Source organism: Loxodonta africana, chromosome 9 (assembly GCF_030014295.1).
Source record: "Loxodonta africana isolate mLoxAfr1 chromosome 9, mLoxAfr1.hap2, whole genome shotgun sequence".
NCBI lineage: Eukaryota > Metazoa > Chordata > Mammalia > Proboscidea > Elephantidae > Loxodonta > Loxodonta africana.
The window spans coordinates 75,185,884-75,197,853 of record NC_087350.1 but is presented as its reverse complement, the minus strand read 5'-3'; the positions used below and the strand labels follow the sequence as shown (position 1 = coordinate 75,197,853).

At 39.1% G+C, this 11,970-nt stretch overlaps 1 non-coding gene across 1 annotated transcript; it reads right to left on the bottom strand.

The window, feature by feature from the left end:
- Positions 1-11,611: 11,611 nt before the first annotated feature.
- LOC111749901 (U6 spliceosomal RNA) lies at positions 11,612-11,719 on the bottom strand. Its single transcript, XR_002785074.1, has one exon. It is a non-coding gene; the product is annotated as a U6 spliceosomal RNA (small nuclear RNA).
- Positions 11,720-11,970: the final 251 nt, after the last annotated feature.

Here is an 11,970-nt window from a genome sequence, read left to right as displayed (position 1 = left end):
CAGCCAGCTGATCCCCAGATATATAAGTGAGCCTAGTCCAGGTTAGGTGCGCCCTACAAACTCACTAGCTACATAAATGCTACTTGCTGCATGCCAACTGAAGTTTTGTGGTTATTATGTAGTATTACTGTGCAACAGTATAAATGATACACGATAACAATTATAAGCAAGGATCCAGAAATTGAACCAAGATCTTCTGTCTCTAAGCCCAGTGCTTATGTCATTTGGCCCAATCCAGCCATTTCGCATTTGCACATGCAATCACCTCTGCCTGTAATTTCCATTTCCCTTTGTCCCCTGGGGAAAAAACTACTCTACCTTAAAACACCAGAATATGTAGTCTATCCTTTTAGAAGCCTTTTCTGATCTTCCCAAGAGTTAACTATCCTTCTGTTTGCCACATCTCCCTTTTACATGTTTTTATTATTTCACTAATCACAGAGTAGTATGATAAGTTATTTACTTGTGTGCATTTCTCAAAGGAACACGAATTTCTCTGAACTTTCTCAGAACCCATTGCAGTGGCTCACTAATGTATTTGGAATGATATTAATTGGTGGAAAGAAGAACATGGAAAAAGAATAATTTCTTGCTGAAAGGTTTCAAGCATATTTTTGACTTGGTTTAACTGCCAACATAGGATTTTGGTTGATAGGTTCAAGAACAAAGAATACATGAATCATTACATATATATTATGTACCAGTAGATAATTCCTACAAATAACAAAGAACCTTACTCTTACAGTAAAAGGAAAAATAGATTATCATAGATATTGGTAAATTAAATAAGAGAAGGAAATAAATGGTATGAGATAAAAACCAGGCATGGGATGCCACTTTTGGTAGGATGGTCACCAATACTGACATCCTGCCTTAATCTTACTGGATACTCAGTGGTGAGCAAATTTCCTTTCCTGATTTTACTGAAGTATTTTAATCTTAACTTCATCATGCCATTTATGAGGACAAGAATTGTATGCAATGTCCTTTGTATCTTCCACAGCCTCTAGGCACAGAGAATAACTCGCTGGTTGACTTATTGAAGAACAAGGGACACAATAAGTTCATTTTGTGTGTGTGTGTGTGTGTATGTGTATTTGTGTGTGTGTATGTGCTTGTGTGTTACCTCCTTCCCACAGGTATTAAAATTTATGCTACTTCCATAGAGGGTTATTATAAGTCTGTAAGTTCTCCAAATAAATTTCATATTCCTTGGTAATACTTCTGGGCTTCTTCTGAGATTTCCCATTTAAAAAAGGCCAGAGGCATTATTTTAAGGATGTATGTCAAAGCATAAATCCTGAATGCCGTGAGTTTTGGCTATAATTCTTCCTGAAGAAGTCAAGAATGTGTTTTGTCTTGGCGTATTGCCAGAGGTATGAGAAAAGTTAACTACAGCGTGTCCTCAGCCCTTATATTTGATATAATCTGTTCTTCTTCATTCATTTGCTCATCCACAACTCTTCAATTAAGGGCAAGTAGGGAATCTAGATTCAACAAATAATTACAGAGCTTCGACACATGTCAGCCACTGTGCTTGGTGATTTTATCTCCTTATTGTCTCAGGAAAGTGCTCTGAGCGGGTATATTCATTTCTATTTCTCAGATGAGGAGTCTGACGCTCAGAGAGTTTAGGTAACTTTCCCAGGATCACACAACCCAGTTAAGCAGTAGAGACAAGACACAAACCCAAGTTTTCTGACTTGAAATTAAGATTTAGAGATCTTTAATTTATTCAGCAAATGTTTATCAAGTGCCTATAGTAGCCAAGCTTTATACTAGGTTCTAAAAATACAAAGGTGATCAAAATAGCATGGGACCATTCTTATGAGATGTTTTCCGTGATGCCCCATGAACCTATGCAGAAGAGAGAACATAGAAAAGGAAAGAACAGTAGGTTCAAGGCACTCTGTGTAGTAGTTTGTTTAGAAGAACAACTTTTGCATTAAATTACCAGGACAGCCATTAATTCCCAAAGTTCTCCTTTCATGATAGGCACTGTCCGCCTATGATGGAGCTGTCCTTCCAAGCGTTGACCAGGAATCTCAGGCAATACGTAAGCCCTGGCAATGCTGCAGGTTTGATAGGGGCGGTGATTTCCATACAGTTCCCAACCTCCTTGGACCAGGGACTCCTCCTTGGGTAGTTCTCACATTTTCCTTCAGGGCAAACTAGTCGACATGTCTTTTATGAGCTTGATTTCCTATCAGCATTGAGTTTTTATGTATTCGGAGTTTCCTCTAATATGCATAATTGCTGAAAGAAAAAGGCTGTAGAGTAGTCATGAATTATGGCTTTTAGGGGAATGAACATTGCAGTTAATGTTGCAAGACAGCTTCTATTAGAATCCTCTGTTTTCCCATCCTTGTGAGTTTTTGGGGGGTGGGCAGGGGAAGGAAGAAATTTTCCTTTGAGCCAAAAATTTCCATGACTTGACTCAGTCCAAGGTGATTTTCAAAAATGAAACATTTGCACAAATGTCTACATTTATTTTTGAGTTATTGTATTTGGAAAATGCTATTCATTTTTATTCCAAGTACTATTAACACATAAAGACTCCAGGTACAATGGCTATTAAAACTTCAGTCATCATAGGCCACTTGTCTTGGGAATGACATCTGAGTAAGATTTTAGAAGAATTATAATTCCCAAAGGTTAGATTTTTTTCTTTTTATAACTATACTAAGGCATTTAGTCCAAAAATCGTTAAAATATTTCATTATTTTCATAGTTTCTTTGTAATGTTTGGATAGCACACAGCTTTCCAGAGAGGAAATACATGTTTAGGTTACTTGTATTATTTTTGAATTTATTATGGACTCAACAGTGGCAAAAACATCCAAAAAATTATTTCTTGACTTTTTGAGAAAGCAAGCTTGTAAACTTTTAGTTTAAGACTGCCTCTTTGAAATGGCACATTAGTGAGAATTTTTCTAAAAATGCTGTTTGTTAGTGAAGCCTACTTTTTGGGAACAAAACTATTAAGAATTACCATCATAAAATCAAAACCAACCATTCCTGTATCTAAGGATCTCTATATAGAACTTGTGTCATGTATTCCAACAAGTGTTTTGTGCTATTGGTTTGTGCCTCTAATTTGTTTTCTCTTTCCACCTGTTATCGATGTGCTTTCATATTCTGAAACATAATCTTTCTTGTGTCTATTTTCCAAATATGATTTTAGCTAATTTAATTATATTTAACTATGGTAAAACTCAGAAGAAGCCCTGGTGTAGCAGTGGTTAAGCACCTGGCTACTAACTGAAAGGCTGGCTGTTTGGATCCACTAGCTGGTCTGAGGGAGAAAGATGTGGCAGTCTGCTTCGGTAAAGATTAAAAGTACAACCTTGGAAATGCTATAGGGCAGTTCTACTCTGTCATATAAGGTTGCTAGCTATGAGTCAGAATCAATTCGATGGCAATGGGTTTTTTAATGCTAAAACTTTACAGTGTACATAACTACCAAGCTGAGAAAAGACATGTATACTGTAAAATGTGATACAAATGTAAGCTGCTGTCATCACTGAAAGTAATATTGTTTAATAGTTTGAAATAATATTGAAATATTATTAAGAGATGACTTGTATGGTCAGTAACTTTGGGCTTTTTCCATTTGGTGGTTGCCATGGATTGAATTATGTCCTCCCAAAAATGTGTGTATCAATTTGGCTGGGCCCAGTATTGTGTGATTTTCCTATATGTTGTAAATCCTGCCTCTATGATGTTAATGAGGGAGGATGGGTGGCAGTTGTGTTAGTGAGGCAGGACTCAATCTATAAGACGGGATTGTGTCTTGAGACAATCTCCTGAGATATAAAAGAAAGAAGCAAGCAGAGAGACATGGAGGCCTCACACCACCAAGAAAGAAGTGCTGGGAGCAGAGCACGTCCTTTAGGCTCAGGGTTTCAACGCAGAGAAGCTCCTAGTCTGGGGGAAGATTGATGAGAAGGCCGACAGAGAGGGAAAGACTTCCACTGGAGCTGACACCCTAAATTTGGACTTTTAGCCTACTTGACCTTGAGAAAATAAACTTCTCTTTGTTAAAGCCATCCACTGTGGTATTTCTGCTACAGCAGTGCTAGATAATTAAGACAGTGGTGATCTTTATATTCTCCTCCAAAATGAATTACATCTTTACCAGGTAAATGTTTCACATTGAATAACCTTTTGGTCTCTTTTAGAATCCTGTGCCTATTGTTCCATTCTATATAGTATTTTATGATCTTATCTGATCTTGTCATTCTAATTAGTTACTCTTTTAATATTATCTTGATAGTCTTGGAATCTTAAATTATGCTTCTTTTTTGTAACTGGAGCTGAGACATTTTATATGGCTTGGTTTTTTTCTCATTGCAAACTTTGTTCTGGTGCACACATACATACATACATATACATAACATATACATGTATAAGCATATATTATATGTATAAGATAATACATACATGGAAATACACATATCTTCTTAATGTCCAGATTGCATTATTTTACTCATTCTTTTCTGGCTCTTTTCCACTTTTTCCTCTAGCTGTTCCTATCATTTAGAGGATGGCTGATGTTTGTGCTCTTTCTTCAAGGTCTCTTTCTCTCACTCTCTTTAGCTGCTTGCTAAGGATGAGCTTCCCTTCCATAATTCTGCTCACTTTCATAATTCTGATGCATCATTTAGAGCTCTGCTCTATGCTTACTTACACAAGGAGCCCTTCTCTGACTGCCCACACCCTCCCCAGTTGGTCAGGGTCTGGTGAATGAATTGGCATAGCATTCTGCTCATCATTACAGCACTTATCACATGGAATATTCATTTAGTCATTTAGTGCCTGATTCCCCCACAACAATGAAAACTCTTGAGCACAGGGTTAGAGATCTGACTTATCTGCTGTTGAAACCCCAGCCCTCATATTAGTGCCAGACATATAGTGATTTATACATATTATGGATGTTAATGAGTCTTCCTCCAATCCTGATGCCTCGTTCTTCTTCACATAGTCCAGCTTCTAGGATTATTTGCCCAGCATACAGATTGAATATAGTGAAAGGAAACAACCCTGATGCACACCTTTTCTGATTTTAAATCACGCAGTATCCCCTTTTCTGTTTGAATGATTGCTTCTTGGTTTATGTACAGGTTCTGCATGATAACTGTTAAGTGTTCTGGAATTTCCATTCTTTGCAATGTTATCCATTATTTGTGATGATCCACACAGTCGAATGCCTTTGCAGAGTCAATAAAACACAAGTAAACATCTTTCTGGTATTCTTACTTTCAGCCAAGATCCATCTGACATCAGCAATGATATACCTCATTTCACATCCTCTCCTGAATCCAGCTTGAATTTCTGGCAGTTCCCTGTTGATGTACTGCTGCAACCATTTTTGAATTATCTTCAGCAAAATTTTATCTGTATGTGATATTAATGACATTATTCAATAATTTCCACATTCCATTGAATCACCTTTCTTTGGAAAGGGCATGTATATGGATCTCTTCCAGTTGGTTGGCCAAATAGCTGTTCCAAATTTCTTGACATAGATGAATGAGCGCTTCCAGTGTTGTATCCACTTGTTGAAACATCTCAATTGGTATTGTATCAGTTCCTGGATCCTTGTTTTTCACCAATGCCTTCAGTGTAGCTTGGACTTCTTCCTTCAGTACCATAGGTGCTTGATCATATGCTACCTCCTGAAATGACTGAATACCCACCAATTCTTTTCGGTACAGTGACTATGTATTCCTTCCATCTTCTTTTGATGCTTCCTGCATTGTTCAACATTTTGCCCATAAATTCCTTCAATATTGACATGAATAGACACTTAACCAAAGAAGATATTCAGGTGGTTAAAAAACATATGAAGAAATGGACCATAACTACCACAGCATCCACCAGACTGAGTCCAGTACAACTAGATGGTGCCTGGCTACCACCACCAACTGCTCTGACAGGGATCACAATAGAGGGTCCTGGACAGAGCTGGAGAAAAATGAGAACAAAATTCTAACTCACAAAAAAAGACCAGACTTACTGGCCTGACAGAGACTGGAGAAACCCCAAAAGTATGGCCCCTGGACACCCTTTTAGCTCAGTAATGAAGTCACTCCTGAGGTTCACTGTTTAGCCAAAGATTAGACAGGCCCATAAAACAAAATGAGACTAAATGGGCACACCAGCCCAGGGGCAAGGACTAGAAGGCAGGAGGGGACAAGAAAGATGATAACAGTGAACCCAAGGTCGAGAAGAGAGAGTGTTAATATGTCATTGGGTTGGTAAACAATGTCACAAAACAACATGTGTACCGATTGTTTAATGAAAAGCTAGCTTGTTTGTTTTATAAACCTTTACCTAAAATGAAAAAAATAAAAAAAATATGAAGAGATGCTTGTGATCATTGGGCACTGCCAAAAACCAAACCAAACCTGTTGCCGTTGAGTTGATTCTGACTCATAGTGACCCCATTAGAGAGATGCAAATCAAGACTACAATGAGATATGATCTCATCTCAGCAATAATGGCACTCATCAAAAAAAACAGAAAACAACAAATGCTGGTGAGGTTGTGGGGAAACTGGAACTCTTATACACTGCTGGTAGGAGTGTAAAACGGTATGGCACTTCCTCAAAAAGCTGGAAATAGAAATACCATATGATCCAGCAATCCCACTCTTAGGTATATATCCTAGGGAAATAAAAGCCATGACAAGAATAGACATATGCACACCCATGTTCACTGCTGCACTATTCACAATAGCAAAAAGATGGAAACAACCTAAGTGTCCATCAATGGATGAATGGGTAAATGAACTGTGGTACGTACGCACAATGGAATACTATGTAACAATAAAGAATAATGACGAATCTGTAAAACACTGCACAACGTGGATGAATCTGGAGGACATTATACTGAATGAGATAAGTCAGTCACAAAAGGGTAAATATTGTATGAGACCACTATTATGAATAGCAAGAAAGGGTTTACACAAGGAAGAAACATTTTTTGATGGTTACCAGGGATGGGAGGGGGCAGAGGAAAAATCACTAGCTAGAGAGTTAGACACATGTTAACTTTGGTGAAGGGAAAGGAAATACACAATGTGGGGAAGTCATCACAACACACCCAAGACAAAGGAAGACACTGAGGGATAGGCAAGAATAAAAGCAATGACAGTAAATACTATAACATATATTATCCTGCAACAACAGTAATAACAAATAATAATTTATGAGTGGATACATAGGTAGGTATGTATGCTGAATAGGTGTGGGGGGCATATGGGAGTACACTGATGTGCGCATATAGGTTTGGCTGTGGATATTTCTACAGATATATTCATATGTGTTGCATGCGTATTTATATATATAATAGAGTATACAGGGGTAACAGTCATGGAAACATCCTAGGCATAACGAAACATTTTGCAGGACTGAGTTACTGGGCCTGAAGGCTAAGGACCATAGTCTTGGGTGACGTCTAAGTCAACTGGCATAACATAGTTCATAAAGACAACATTCTACATCCTACTTTGGTGAATAGTGTTTGGGATCTTAAAAGCTTGCAAGCAGCCACCTAAGATACAACTATTGGTCTCTTTCTGTCTGGAGCAAAGGAGAGTGAAGAAAATTAAAGACTCAAGGAAACAAAGAGTCCAAACACTAATGGACCACAGGAACCACAGCCTCCACTAGTCTGAGACCAGAAGAACTAGATGGTGCCCAACTATCACTACCGACAGCTCTGACCAGGATCACAATAGAAGGTCCTGGTTAGAGTGGGGGAAAAAAAGTAGAACAAAATTCAAATTCATAAAAAAGACCAGATTTACTGGTCTAAGAGAGCTTGAGGGACCTCCCAAGACTATGGCCCTTAGACATCCTTCTACCTTGGAACTGAAGCCATTTCTGGAGATCACCTTTCAGCCAAATAATTGACAGGCCTATAAGATAAATAATAACACCTGTGAGGAAAGTGCTCCTTAGAACAATCATCTGTATGAGGCCAAAACGGAAACATCTGCTCCGAAGCAAAGATGAGAAGGCAGGAAGGGGCAGGAAAACTGGACAAAAGGAAATGAAGAACTCAGGGTGGTAATGGGGAGAGTGCTGACACATTGTGGGGATTGCAACTAATGTCACTGAACAATTTGTGTATAAGCTATCGAATGGGAAATGGATTTGCTCTGTAAACCTTCACCTAAAGCAAGTGGGCATGTGCTTGTGAACACACACACACACACACACACACACACAAGAATCCTTTAATATTGCAACTCGGGGCTTGAATTTTTTCTTTGGTTGTTTCAACTTGAGAAATGCAGTGCATGTTCTTCCTTTCATTTTCTAACTCCAGGTCTTTGCACATTTCATTATAACACATTACTTTGTTTTCTCGAGCTGTCTTTTGAAATCTTCTGTTCAGTTCTTTTACTTTATCATTTCTTCTGTTCTCTTTAGCTACTCTGTGTTCAAGACTAATTAACAACCTTGGATACAAAGATCACACAATCTTGCTTGCTGAAGGAGAAGCAAACCTGAAACACTGATGAAGATCAAAGACTACAGCCTTTAGTATGGATTACACCTCAATATAAAGGAAAAAAAATCCTCACAACTGGATCAATAAGCAACATCATGATAAATGGGGAAAATACTGAAGTTGTCAAGGATTGCATTTTACTTGGAGGGTTCACAATCAATGCTGATGGAAGCAGCGAGTCAAGAAATCAAATGAATTGCTGCATTGGGGAAATCTGCAGCAGAAGACCCTTTAAAGTGTTAAAAAGCAAAGACGTTACTTTTAGGACTGGGAAGAGCCTGGCCCAAGCCATGCCATTTTCAATTGCCTCATACGCATGCAGAGGAGCCCTGGTGGTGAAGTGGTTAAAGCACTCAGCTGCTAATAAAAAAGGTCGGCAGTTCAAACCCACCACCTGCTCAGCGGGAGAAGGATGTGCCAGTCTGCTTTCCTTAAACAGTTACAGCCTTGGAAACACTGTAGGGCAGTTCTACTCTGTTATATAGGGTCGTCATGAGTTGGAATTGACTTGATGGCAGCGGGTTTGGGGTTAGGTTTTCATGTGCATGTGAAAGCTGGACGATGAATAAAGACGACCGAAGAAGAATTGATGCTTTTGAATTATGGTGTTAGCGAAGAATATTGAATATACCATGGACTGCCAGAAAGATGAACAAAATCTGTTTTGGAATAAGTACAGCCAGAACGCTCCTTTGTAGTGAGGATGGGGAGACTTCATCTCACTTATTTCAGATGTTATTAGGAGGGATCAATCCCAGGAAAAGGACATCATGCTTGGTCAGTGCAAGGGAGGACAACCCTCAATGAGATGGATTGACACAGTGGCTGCAACGATGGGCTCAAACATAGCAACGATTGTAAGGAAGGCACAGGACAGGTAATGTTTTGTTCTATTGTACACAGGGTTGCTATGAGTTGGAGCCAACTTGACGGTACCTAACAACAATAACAACAACAACAATGAATGAATGAATGATCATTTGCCTGTCATTCTTGTTTTAAAAAATAATTTCTATATTTAGAGTCATTAGTCAATACAACTAGACATTTCATATAGTTTTTCCTATAATTGCTATAGAGGACAGGCTAGTTATGGTACTCAATGGCTGAAAGTATTCAACAACTTTTATCCCTTGGGAGCTATAATTTCATCTTATGGTATCATAAACCACTCAAGGATATTATGTAGTTACCAGAACCTTGGGCTGAAATTATAACCCTGAAAGCCCTGGCTGCCCATTCGTCATTTAGTACACGACACAGAGCAAAATATATTCAGCATTCCTGGACTTCCGTTTGGTTCTCAGTATACTGACTGTTTGATTTCATATTTGACCTGAAAAATATTCAGCTCCGTGAAAGTTAAGCCATCTAAAAATCTATGATAAATCACAAGCACTAGATGTGTTTCGAGCAGTAGTTAAAGGAACGTATTATGCATTTGTTTTGATGATTATTTTTCTCAAACTAAACACCTGAAATGCCGAGGAAAGCACTGGGAACCAGGAGCATTCCTATCCTTGAATGCTTAACTTTTTGAATATAGTTTAATATGAGGCAGCATATTGTAATGCAAATTGTGATGATTTGGAATTATGATAGTTGGGTTCAAGTAGCAGCTTGAACTTCGGAAAAATCACTTAACCCCTCTGAGCCTCTCTTTCCCCCTCTGCTGAATGTCTTTTCTACCATTGAAGATATGCAGGATAAACTGAAGTCCTGGAATGAAAGTGTTTGGGAAGCCGTGAAAGGCTTTATGAATGGTATGCATCATTACTATTTGTCATGTTACTGAAGCAAAATAGTCATTTTCTATAAGCATGTAAAAATGAAAAGAAAATCACTGGATCAGTATAAAAGCTAGTATTTCCTACCTGTTAACACTTTTTCCTCCCTCAGTACCCCATGGTAGACGAGGAGCCATGTCAGAGAGTGGCCATGGTAAAATTATGTGAATGGGGGGCAGCACCTTTCATTCCTCTACAGTTGCTGGAAATAGTGATTTGTCAACTGTCTTTACAAGATGTGAACAGCAGGGTGAGAAATGCGTTAATAATGGCTCAATGAAGAAGCTGATAAGCTTGCTACTCTCTCCACAGAGAGTGCAAGAGTAAAAAGGCTTGCAAAGTGACACAGGGAAGAACCTCTTTGCAGTGAGGGGGACCAGTGGCAGAAGCCGGAAAATCTTTGCTAAAACTTTTTAGAGCATGGACTGGTGTGTTGCTGGTTTGGCCAGATGGCATGAAAGTAATATAGGTTAGTTTGACAGTGGGGTGGAGAGAATTCCGGGTGGACAATGAAGAAAATTGTATAGGTTCATTTTCCAAAAGGTTTACCAGCTGGACTAAAATTACAGCTGGCAGGCTGGGGCTCTGCATCAAAGCATCTTCCGAATGCTGGGAGAAAGCCAGAGCTAAGCAGGATCCCAGTCTGGAAGTCACTGGAACATTGAACTTGTTAATAGAGCATGAAGCCAATTATAAGATGTAAGATAAAGTTTGCTGTGTGGTGGTAGAATGCTCTTTCATGTGGGAGATCTGGGTTTAATTCCCAACCAATGTACCTTATGCATTGTTAGTAGAGGCTTGTGTGTTGCTATGATGGCGAACAGGTTTCAGCAGAACTTCCTGACTAAGATGGACTAAGAAGAAAGGCCTGGACATCTACTTCTGAAATCCAGCCAATGAAAACCCTGTAAGTCATAAAGGCCTAATCCACCACTGACCGGGGGTATGGTACAGGACCGGACAGTGTGTTGTTCCATTGTGCACGGGGTCACCATGATGAGTCAGGGCTGACCTGAGAGCAGTTAACATCACAACGGCAGCAAAGATAAAGTTTATTCCTGAATGTGTCACTGATTCAAGGGTAAATATAAGAGTGGAGCCAGCAGCAAAAATGATCTGAAGCTGGGTTGTGTGGGAATTGACCTACAGCAGTGCTTCTCAAACTATATTGTGCAAATGAAACACTTGAGGATCTTGTTATTGTGTTTAGGTGAAAGTTTACAGCTCAAGTTAATTTATCATAGAAAAATTTATGTACATATTGTTATGTGACCCTGTGCAATCCCTATAATGTGACAAAAAATATGAAACACTTCATGAATTTGCCTGTCTTCCTTGTACAGGGCCCAGGCTAATCCTCTCCGTCTCATTCCAATTTTAGGATATGTACTGCTGAAAGTGAGCACTCTGCATTTCTAACAAGCTCCCGTAACCCATTGCCGTCGAGTAGATTTTGACTCATAGCGACCTTATAGGACAGAGTAGAACTGCCCCATAGGGTTTCCAAGAAGCGCCTGGTGGACTCGAACTGCCAACCTTTTGGTTAGCAGCCGAGCTCTTAACCACTGCACCACCAGGGCTCCAACAAGCTCCCAGTAATGCTGAAATTGTTGGTCCTAGGACCATACTTCTGAGGAGCAAGGATCTAGATACAGCA